This window comes from Arvicanthis niloticus, chromosome 29 (assembly GCF_011762505.2).
Source record: "Arvicanthis niloticus isolate mArvNil1 chromosome 29, mArvNil1.pat.X, whole genome shotgun sequence".
Taxonomy (NCBI): Eukaryota; Metazoa; Chordata; class Mammalia; order Rodentia; family Muridae; genus Arvicanthis; species Arvicanthis niloticus.
The window spans coordinates 5482001-5494535 of record NC_133437.1 but is presented as its reverse complement, the minus strand read 5'-3'; positions in this window follow the sequence as shown (position 1 = coordinate 5494535).

The following is a 12535-nucleotide window of genomic DNA, read 5'->3' as shown; positions in this document are numbered from 1 at the left end:
CCAAGTGCTGGGATTAAAGGTGTATGCCACCATTGCCCATCATAAAAAAAAAAAGTGTACTTTTTTTATATGATGTAAAGCAATTAACCATTCTTTGAGGCAAACCTTTCTAATGATATCACTTCATGGGCTCTCAAAAATTATGAACAAATTTACTGAATGCAAACCTTTACCAGAATTGTAAAGAAATGGTATAAACAAAATCTTTTAAATCTATAATAATTCTATAAGTATTTACTGGAATGGCAGCTGGAGTAGGCAAGTTAGGCTGTAGTGTCCCATTAGTTTCATAAATCTTAAGTTTGAACTTTGTTTTGGATTAATTCAATAACCAATCTCTTTTAGCTGAGTAAGAGTATCAGATGAAGGCCAAGCTGAAGGCAACCTTGTCCTCTAATAATTGTTACATAACTTAAGATTAGGTCTCTTGCTAGTAATAGATTGAATTCAATATACATTAGAGGAACCAAAGCCATCTCATTCTGGTTCTTAACAAATTTGGAAGGAAGCAGTTGCAAGGGAACAAAAACAAATTGAACAATTTTTTTTTTTTTTTTTTTGTCAGCAGTTACAGTTATAATGTCATGGAGGTAAGCAGGCATAATTTTAATTTCTCCAGCATAATCATTATAACTCTTGGCCCACAGACTGTTGTGAATGTCTTTGGGTCTTTGATATACCCCTCCTCCCCCACAAAAAAACCAGCAAGGCAAAAAAAATTTTTTTTTGGAAAACACCTTTCTAGGAGCTAGTCGTGAAGACCCAGGACAAAAGGAATGTCCTATTGTTGTTTAGTCTATTGTGGTAAATGACTCTAAGGCCTGTTCAAGGCTGTGGGGGAGAGCACATTTATCTTTCGAATAGAGGAAGGCTACTGATTTGTTTGAGTTGATTTTATATCCAAGCACTTTGCTGAAGTTATTTATCAAGTTTAGGAGTTCTCTGGTGGAAGTTTTGGGTTCACTTAAGTATACTATCATATCATCTGCAAATAGTGATATTTTGACTTCTTCCTTTCCTATTTGTATCCTTTTGACTTCTTTTTGTTGTCTAATTGTTGTAGCTAGGACTTCCATTACTATATTGAATAGGTAGGGTGACAGTGGGCAGCCTTCACTAGTCCCTGATTTTAGTGAGATTGTTTCAAGTTTTTCTCCATTTAGTTTGATGTTGGCTACTGGCTTGATGTATATTGCTTTTACTATGTTTAGCTATGGGCCCTTTCCAAAACTTTTACCATGAAGAGATGTTGAATTTCATCAAATGCATTCTCAGCATCTAGTAAGATGATCTTGTGGTTTTTTTTTTTCTTTGAGTTGTTTATGTAGTGGATTATATTAATGGATTTCTTAATATTGAACCACCCCTGCATTTCTGGGATAAAGCTTACTTGATCATGATGGATGATTGTTTTGATGTGTCCTTTGATTCAGTTTGTGAAAAGTTTATTGAGTATTTTCAATATTCATAAGGGAGATTGGTCTGAGGTACTCTTTATTTGTTGGGTCTTTGTGAGGTTTAAGTATGAACATGATAGTGGCTTCATAGAATGAATTGTGTAGTGTTCCTTCTGTTTCTATTTCATGTAATAGTTTGAAGAGAATTGGTATTAGGTCTTCCTTAAAGGTCTGATAGAATTCTGCACTAAAACCATCTTGTCCTGGGCTTTTTTTGGTGGGGAGAATTTTAATGACTGTTGCTATTTTTTTAGGGGTTATGGTACTGTTTAGATGGTTTGTTTGCTCCTGATTTAACTTTAGTACCTGGTATCTGTCTAGAAAATTGTCCGTTTCATTCAGATTTTCCACTTCTGTTGAGTATAAGTTTTTTAGTAGGATCTGATGACTTTTGAATTTCCTCAGTTTCTGTTGTTATGTTTCCCTTTTCAGTATTAATTTTATTAATATGGATACTGTCTCTTTGCCCTCTGGTTAGTCTGGATAAGGGTTTATCTCATCTTGTTAATTTTCTCAAAGTACAGGTTCTTGGTTTTGTTGATACGTTGTATAGCTCTTTCTGTTTCTACTTGGTTGATTTCAGCCCTGAATTTTATTATTTCCTGCTGTCTACTCCTCTTTGATGTGTTTTTTTCTTTTTGTTCTAGAGCTTTCAGGTGTGTTGTCAAGCTGCTAGTATATGCTCTCTCCAGATTCTTTTTGTAAGCACTTAGAGCTATGAATTTTCCTCTTAGCACTGCTTCCATTCTGTCCCATAAGTTTTGGAATGATGTGTCTTCATTTTCATTAATTTTCAAAAAGTCTTTAATTTCTTTATTTCATCCTGTCCAAGTCATCATTGAGTAAAGCTTTGTTCAGTTTTCATGTGTATGTGGGCTTTCTATTGTTTTTGTTACTATTGAAGACCAACCTTAGTTCATGGTGATTTGATAGGATGCAAGGAAATATTTCAATCTTTTTGTATCTGTTGAGGCCTCTTTTGTGATCAATTATATGGTCTACTATGGAGAAGTTTCCATGAGGTGCTGGGGAAATGGTATATTCTTTTGTTTTAGGATGACATGTTCTATAGATACCTGTTAAATCTGTTTGGTTCATAACTTTCATTTATTCTACTGTGTCTCTGTTTAGTTTCTGTCTCCATAATCTGTCCATTGTTGAGAGTGGTCTGTTGAAATCCCCCACTATTATTGTGTGAGGTGCAATGTATACTTTGAGTTTTAGTAAAGTTTCTTTTATGAATGTGGGTGCCCTTGCATTTGGAATATACATGTTCAGAATTGAGAGTTCATCTTGGTAGATATTTCCTTTGACGAGTATGAAGTGTCCTTCCTTCTCTTTTTTGATAACTTTGGGTTGAAACTTGATTTTATGCAAAATTAGAATGTCTACTTCAGCTTGTTTCTTATTTGCTTGGAAAATTGTTTTCCAGCCCTTTACTCTAAGGTAGTGTCTGTCTTTGCCACTGAGGTATGTTTCCTGTATGCAGCAAAATTGTGGGTCCTGTTTAAGTATCCAGTCTGTTAGTCTAAGTCTTTTTATTGGGAATTGAGCCCATTGATGTTAAGAGATATTAAGGAAAAGTGATTGTGACTTTCTCTTATTTTAGTCATTAAAGGTGTAATTATGTTTGTGTAGCTATCTTCTTATAGGTTCGTTGGAAGGTTACTTTCTTGCATTTTCTATGTTGTAGTTTCTCTCCTTGTGTTGGAGTTTTTTATCTATTACTATTTGTAGGGCTGAATTTGTGGAAAGATATTGTGTAAATTTGGGTTGTCATGAAATATCTTGGTTTCTTCATCTATAGTGATTGAGAGTTTTGCTGGGTATAGAAGTCTGGGCTGGCATTTGTTATCTCTTATGGTCTGTATAATATCATTCCAGGATCTTCTGGCTTTTATAGTCTCTGGTGAGAAGTCTGGTGTAATTCTTATAGGTCTGCCTTCATATATTACTTGACCTGTTTCCCTTACTGCTTTTAGAATTTTTTTTTATTTGTTTTATGCATTTGATTTTTTGATTATTATGGGATGGGAGGAATTTTCTTTCTGGTCTAGCCTATTTGAAGTTCTGTAGAATTCTTGTATGTTCATGGGCATTTCTCTTTTTAGGTTAGAAAAGTCATTATAATTTTGTTGAAGATATTTACTGTTCCTTTAAGTTGGGAATCTTCACTCTCATCTATACCTATTATCCTTAGGTTTGCTATTCTCATTGTGTCATGAATTTCCTGGATGTTTTGGTTTAGGAGCTTTTTGCATTTTACATTTTCTTTGACAGTTGTGTCAATGTTTTCCATGGTGTCTTCTGCACATGAGATTCTTTCTTCCATCTCTTGTATTCTGTGGGTGATGCTTGTATCTATGATTCCTGATTTCTTTCTTAGATTTTCTATCTCCAGTGTACTCTCCCTTTGAGATTTCTTTATTGCTTCTACTTCCAGGTTTAGATCATTGATGCTTTTGTTTAATTCTTTTACCTATTTGTTTGTGTTTTCTTGCAATTCTTTAAGGGATTTTTTGGTTTCCTCTGTAAGGAATTAATGTGATTACCTGTGTTCTCCTGTAGTTCTTTAAGAGAGTTGCTTATATCCTTCTTAAAATCCTCTATCAGCCTCATGAGAAGTGATTTTTAAATCTGAATCCTGCTTTTCAGGTGTGATGGGGTGTTCAGGAGTTGCTATGGTAGAATAACTGGGTTCTGATGATGCCAGATAACTTTGGTTTCTGTTGATTTTATTCCTGTGCTTGCCTTTCACCATCTTGTTAATTCTAGTCCTACCTACAGTTACTGTCTCTGACTGGAGACTGTCTTTCCAGACATCTTGTTTGTGTCAGAACTCCTCAGTTTCTAAATATTTTTGTGATCCTATGATCCTGAGCTCCTGGGGGAAAGAGCTCCTGGGACTCAGGCTTCCTTTGGGATCCTAAAATCCTGCTGCTCTGATGCAGTGGCTCCTCAGCTGCTCCGAGTGCAGTTGTTCCACCACTGCTTTAAGTTGGTTCAGGATATGGTATCTTCACAGGAGCAGATCTGCTAGGTGTATAAAAACATGTTTTAAAAAAGCATAAAAACACAAAATATCTTGAACCTTCTATAAAAAAATAATGACTCAGGAAGGATCCTAGCACCTAACTTCTAACATCCTACAAAGATGTAGTAATTGAAACAGCAATGGTTGGCATAAAAGCAGACACAGAGAGGACTGAAACAGAGTAAAGAGTCCAAGTAAAGCCATGTGAATATAGTCAGTTAAGTTTTACTTAAATTCTAAGGACATTAGAAGGTCATTGGAACGATGACCTTTTCTTTCTACGTAGGCTATACAAAATTAGATTCTCACAATATGATACTAGACTCATGTCTTAGTTGTTAAAAAGATCAAATAAGAAGGGATCAAATTTGAACATAAGATGAAAAACTGAAATTTCTTGAATAAAATATAACTCTTTTATTTTTGTTGCTATGATAATATATGCTTTTTTAAAGCAGCTTGGGATAAGAACAGTTTATGCTAACTTACAATTCCAGGACATAGTGCATGGACTGAAGAACAGTCACAGTGACAGAGACCCAGAGCAGCTAGTGACCCACAGACAAACCCAGAAAGTAATAAAAACATACCTGCCCACTTACCTGCCTGACTGAGGTCAGCTTCATTTCCCTGTTACTACACTGGCCAGGACTCTTCATTGAGGGAACAGTGCTGCCCACAGTAGCTTGGACTTCCATGTAAATTATCTTTATTAAAACAACTCCTATCAGCCATGCCTATGCCTACAGGCTGGCCCAATGTAGATATTTTTGTCACTATTCTCCTTACAATGATTCTATGTTGTGTCAAATTGACAACTAAAGCTAACCATCATAGGAATACACTTCAGGACACTAGAATGAAAATAGCTTGAGTGAGGCACCAAAGTATACAGACCAAAAATTCAATAGTCAATTGGTTTTAAACCAAACTGTCAATAAAGAGCATCTACAAATTCAGAAAAAAAATTATGAGTGAAATGATGACCTAACACAAACTACATGTTTATGAAGGAAATGTATTTAGAGAATCTATGAAGGCAATGATTAGCAAAGCAAAAATAACCCAGTTAAATGGACAGTCCACTAATATACACTTTATCAAATGATTAGATAAAGGTGATCAGCAGTACTGAAAAAAGAATTTCTACTAATCACTATTGGGGAAATGTTCCCTAACATATCATCTTGATTAATGGTATTTAAAAATATTGTGCAAAGGCCAGAATTTTCACTGCCAACCAAATTAATATGTCCAATGACAGTTAATTGAATCTTTCCAGAACACATCACTGTCCACCAGGCATAATTACCCTACACACAAGAAGGAGAAAAGGTACTATTAGGAGCTGGGTGAAAATGGGTTTTCATGATTATTTGAGACTTTAGTTTTGAATATTCTCAAAATGGCAGTTCCCCTCAACATCATACAAAACATAAAATCAAACCTTCATCCCACATTAAATATAATTCTGGCTTCAGTGATTTTCTGCTTTATTTGAATATGCAAATATCTCTGGATTGATTATGAAACATGACAAATTGACCTGGTACCTGGTAAAAAAGTGATGTTTCAAAGCTGTAGATATGTTCCATCCTTGCCCATAGTGGGAGAATGGACCTGAAGAGAGGGATAGGATTGAATGCAGAATGAAAGATGTAGTTCAGAAGAAAAATCTGGATCTCCAGAATGCCATAATTGCTGTGGTTTAAATCGCAAATATATCTGAGTACTTGGACTCCTAGCTGGGGGTACTGTTTGGAAACGTTAGAAAATATTGTGAAAGTGGATCTTTGCTGGATAAAATACCTCACTGGGGGCTTGGAGATTTCATAGCCTGACTCCTCTTCTTCTTGTTCTGCTTCCTGACAACCAACATAATGTAACAGCTGGGGGTACTTCTGCCTCCATGCTGTCCCCATTCTGATGAACCCCTTATGGAACTGTAAGCGAAAAGAAGAGTTTGTTTTTGAAAAAAATGTGCATATACACATGTCATTCTACTCTGTCATATTAACAATAAAATTATGTCATTTGCAACAATATAAATGGAAATAGAGATCATTGTTATTAACTTAGACACAGCAAAACAAAAAGTGAATGGTCTCGCCTATATGACTAATGTAAAGAAATTGACCTATCTCATCTAGGTATGAGACATAAGAATGGGGAAAGACTGATCACATGTGTTAGGCTGAAAGTAGATAAAAGTAAAAAATTCTTTTTTTCTTACTTTAGGATGACTATCAGCAATGATAATGCCCTATAAATTTCAAAATATTTGAGCTGTGTCTCAGATATTTAAAAGAATATATTGGACAGATTTTTCTACACATTAACAGTTAAGAGAACTTAATTGTTACTGTTTATTATCAAATTGTATGATTGCAGAAATACATAGTTTTCTCCTATTTCTGAAACTGTTAAATTTTTAGATTATATTCACCCATAATACTATATCATACTGTTATTTATCACTTACCTTATATTAAAACATTACATTTCTAATATTACTCAGTTTCTGAGATCCATCATGAATTCTCTGAAAATGTCACAATAAAGCACTCAGAACTGAGAAGCATCAGGAAGTCCTTGCACCAGTTCTGTGGGGATTCTGTCATGATTTAATGTTTGTAGTCTTAATGGAAACTCAAATAATCCTTCAGATATTAATAAAATCAATATGCATTTAAATGACCTTATCACAATTCCAAGGTAGGCAATAGGTACATTATTTTATGTTTATTTTCAGGCAATGTTTGTGTTTAAACTATAATTTTAAAAGTTCTGAGTATACATCATCAATGAATAATTATATAAAGTATAAAACAATCCTTAGATTTCAACTAACTTTATTTTAGGATTATCTGAATATATGCTAATATTGCCCAAATTATATTATTAGATGTATAATAATATTTAAGTCAATACACACCCAGTCTTGAGCAAAAACACCAAAATGATATCAGCTATTGCCTTTTGGGAATCTGCACATGCTGACCCATGTGATCTGTTCCCCAGATCTGTTCCCATTTTCTGTGTCCATTGTCATGTTTGTTCTTAGGTTTTAACAAAGGCTTAATTGGATCTGAAAAAGTATTATTCACACCCACACAAAATTGTTTCATAAGTCAAAAGTTGGAAAAGTATGGCCTAAGTGTCAAATTTCACCTAAAATCTCTTGGAAAATTCAATTTTATTGTAAACTAACCACCTACTCATTTATATGTTATCTGAGGCTACTTCAGAGATAATCAGACCCACAAAACCTAAAATGCCTAAGTTCTTACTTTTAAAAAATATTTGCCAGGGACTCAAGATGTAACCAGGTTCCTTGGTTATCCCAAGAGGTAACCCAATAGGGACGACATTAGCTGAAATACCCAGCAAAAGGGAGAGAGAATCTGTAGAGACCATATCTCGTGAATAGGCATGACCTTCCAGTTGAGGGATGGGGCCACTCTCCCATCTCAGAAATATTTTTTTTTTTTTTTTAGAATTTATTTATTTATTTTGTGTAAGTATACTGTAGCTGTCTTCAGACACCCATATGAGGGCATCAGATCTCATTATGGATGGTTGTGAGCCACCATGTGGTTGCTGGGATTTGAACTCATGACCTCTGGAAGAGCAGTCAGTGCTCTTAACCACTGAGCCATCTCACCAGCCCCCCATCTCAGAAATATTAATCCAGAATCGCACCTGTCAATAGGAAAACTCAAAGAGTAGACAAAGAGTAGATCAGATACTGAAACAAAGGCCATCCAGAGTCTGCCTCACCTAGAGATCAAAACCCAGATGCTATTGCTGATGCCAAGAAGAGCTTACTGACAGGAGCCTGGTATAACTGTCCCATGAGAGGCTGTGACAGAGCCTGACCAATACAGATGCAGATGGACACAGCCAAGCGTTGGACTGAGCACAGGAGCCCCCCAAAAGGAATTAGGGGAAGGACTGAAGGAGCTGAAGGGGTTAGCAACCCCACAGGAAAAACAACAATATTAACAAATCAGATTTCCCAAAGCTCCCAGAGACTAAACCACCAACCAAAGAGTACACATGGAGGGACCCATGGCTCTAGCTGCGTATGTAAGAGAGGATTACCTTATCTGGCATCAATGGGAGGGGAGCCCCTTGGTCCTGTGAAGGCTTGATGACCCAGCTTAGGGGAATGCTAAGGTGGTGAGGTAGGAATGGGTAGGTGGGTGGGGAGCACCCTCATAGAAGCAGAGGGGAGTGGAGGACAGATAGGGAGTTTGCAGAGGGAAAACCAGAAAGGGGGATAACATTTGAAATGCAAATAAATAAAATAATCAGTTTAAAATGTTTGTAAATATCTGTCCAACCAAATCTTCTTAATTTGAAAAATACATTCTCAATTTAAAAATTAAAAATATATTCACTATTATGAATTTAGCTAATAGAATTAGTAGAATGAGTTAAGGAACTTCAGTCTCTTGGTTTTTTATTAAGAAGTATTAAGTTGTCATTTTTAAGTTTCTAAGACACCTCAATTTACTTGTTCATGGAGTGCACCTCTACAACCACAATACTGTATGTTAAAGTTATTGTTCTTTTGGAAAGCAGTTACCCATCTGCTATTACAGCCAGTTCCTCAGTAGTGATCTTCCCCTGCAAAGCCATTAATGAACTATGACTCTATTCTTCATAAATCTGTCTGTGCATTTACACACAGCTATAGGAAACAAACACTGCAACTATAACTTGGATGTTCTGACTTGTGGTAGGCTTCCTTTTCATAAGATTTCTCTACTGCTTCAGATGAATCAGTTTCTCAAAACAGACAAAAATATACAAGTCTGTCACCTTGGTACAACATTTTTTAAAAGTATGTGTTCCAGTAGAGTCAAATATTAGAACTGTCCATGCCAAAGATGCCGATGTAAAGCAAACATCAGCTTATGGGACAGTGCTGTTCTTGCAGAAAAGGAAAGGAAGTAAGAATGTGAATGTGTGGTATCTGTGGTCAGTGAGGATGTGTTTCCTATTCAGGGTTATAATTGATATCAATAGTTTATTGTTATGGGAGAAACATCCTTTAGTTATATATTAACCAAATGTCATGACGCAAAGCAATTGTGGAAGTAGTGGTAAGATGTTCATCTTGGTTAATGATTTGGGAAAAAACTCTAGAGATTAAAAAGCAAGTGCATTATATGCATTTCTTTTATTGACTTTGATGAATTATTGGAAGTTGAAACCACTTAGATGAATAAAAAATTTGTATTAAGATGTGATCACAAAGATAAAGGCTTGGGTTGGATATATATTCTATAATGAACAACTGGTGAGTTTTTTATAGAAAACTCATAGATTTGCCTGCATAGTTATAGTTTATCTTTCAGAATAGAAATTTTGTACTTCCTAAGAATATCCTAATCTAATAATCCCAAATAAACCATTTTCCCTTTAATATGCTTTATTCTGAAACATTTATTTAAGGATTGCATTAGTAATATAGTGGCGACCTTACGATTTGTGATAGCATTCAGAGAATAAAGAAAACTTGGCAGTTTTTTTAACCTATACTCTGAAGGGAAATAAAAATTATAATAAATTCAGAGAGATCTATTACAATTTTATTTTCATAATATTTTACTAATTCCTTGAGAATAATAGCCTTTATTGCAATCATATCAATTCCTCAGTCTTCTCTCAGATCCACAACCTATTCCCACCCACTGTATTTGTTGTTCTCTCTCTTTTAATTTTAATCTATAAAGTCCAGTTTGTGTTGTCCAAATAGTCTTGAGTGTGGGTTCTACTCCAGAGTGTATTTTACCTACCAGTGGTCACTTTTCAAAGAAAATAGGCTCTTCTTCTCACTGAAGCTATCAGATGTCAAGAGCTGCTTAGCTGCTATAAATGGACCTTATTCCTAAACTTCTGCCTCTACTTCATATTGAAATTTTTATGGGTTGATCTGTACAATTGAGTCCTGTGCATGCCTTCACAATCATTGTGAGTTTACATGTTCAACTGCCCTATTGTATCCCCCAGACACCATTTCCTTGTAGTCATTGCCCAGCTCCAGCCCTTACAAACATTCTATTGCATCTTCCATGATGATTCCTGAATCTTATGGGGAGAAGAATATAGTTGTTCCATTTAGTACTGAGTATTACTTAGTCTTATTCTCTGCATATTGAACAGTTATGAGTTTCTGTATTAATTGTCATTCACTGTAAAAGAAAGCTTCTCTCAATAGACAACTGTGATGAACTAATCTATAGATACAACAACCACTCATTAGGAATCATTTTACTTTGTTTTAAATTATTGTTTAATAAGTCAAGTAATTTTAGTAAAGTATAAATTAAGCGTAGTTTCATTAGACTTATAGTTTCCTATTACTATTTTTTATTTGATTTGAGTACAAATCCATTTACATCATTATACTAGTTCATCCATCTTTAAATAAGAGGAAGGCAACAAGAAATAGAAAATATTTTAAATAAACAATCAGAAAAAATGATTTTGCTTTTATATAGTCTAACAATGTAACATTGAAAACAACTTGAGGGCTAGAGATATGGCTAAGTGGTTGGGAGCTTGTTGTACTTCCAGAAGACCCAGGTTCATGTCCCAGACCCCACATGTTGGCTCCTAACCACCAGTAACTCTTGTTACAAGAAATTCAACATGCTTTTCTCATCTGAGCATGCTGTTTTTATGCTTTCATGCATGTGATAAACATAAACTCAGTAAAGTGCGTGCACAAACACAAACACAGATCCACATAAGTTGAAAAGGAAACTTTTAGCTAAAATATAAAATCTCTTCAATATTTTATCAAGTCCCTTCAAATTTATACTTTAGTTTATTAGAAAATTTTTATATATTTATTAGATATTTATGAGATGATGACATAAACTTTGGTCTTTTTTCTTTCTTCAGACTCACCTAAAACTCATTCTTACTTCCTTTTGCACACATTTAGTATTCTTAACAGCAAACTTCCTGATCTTCTTGCTCTTAGAACCATTTTGCACCTTCTTTCTGCAATGGTTCCTGAGCCTTAAGTATACAAACTATTGTGTAACTGTATTAATTGGAACTGAGCTCTACAACTTTGCATTTTAATTGGATGTGATTTTCTATAATGGTCTTTGATTGTTGCAAATAATAGTTTCTTTGATGAGAGTAAGAGATTATCTTTGGCTATAAGGATAAATATTTAGAGTATGATAATTCCTTGGCATATGCTCAAGGTTACAGCATCCAATTGCACAGAAATTGCTATGTCATGTTCATTGCTGCTCTTGTCACAATAACCAGGATGTGGAAATAACCTAAATGTGCTTTGATCAATAAAGGGTAATGAAAATATGGCGCATATACATCAGGAAATACTATTTGTCTTTTCATTGCAAAGACAAATGTATGCATGTACTTAGCAGGTAAATAGATGAAGGAAGAATAGAGTATATTGAGTAAGCTAACCTAGTCCCCGAAAGACAAATATTAAATATTCTTTTTCATCACCTATTCTTAGTCCAATTCTTCAGATGTGAGTATTGTGTTAGAGTGACTGCAGAAAGTAAGAAAGGATCGTTTTGAGTACAGGACATGGGAGAATAATAAAAAGAAGAGAATAGCATGTTACAAATTACATGATTGAAAAAGTGAAAAAAAAGAGAGGAGCACTAACTGTTGGGGACCGACTTTTAGCAGAAAGCGGCTATCAGCTTTGCAGCCATCTTGAGCCATATACCCTGACATGAGACTTGGATTACAATAGCCTACAACAGCTGAGCACACTCCGATAATCTTGGTTTAGATACCTTGAGATTAAAGGTGTGTGAGATTAAAGGTGTGTGAGATTAAAGGTGTGTGACTTAAGAGTATGACGTAGAAGTATAGAGATCAGAGTTAGAGACAAGACCTAAGGGCATGATTAAAGGTGTAATTTAGAGGCATGGCTTAGAAGTAAGACATATAAAAAGCAGAGGCAGAATCAGACTACTGAGATCAGACGAATCAGACACATCAGACATTAGGTAGAGTCTGCCCTCACTCTCGC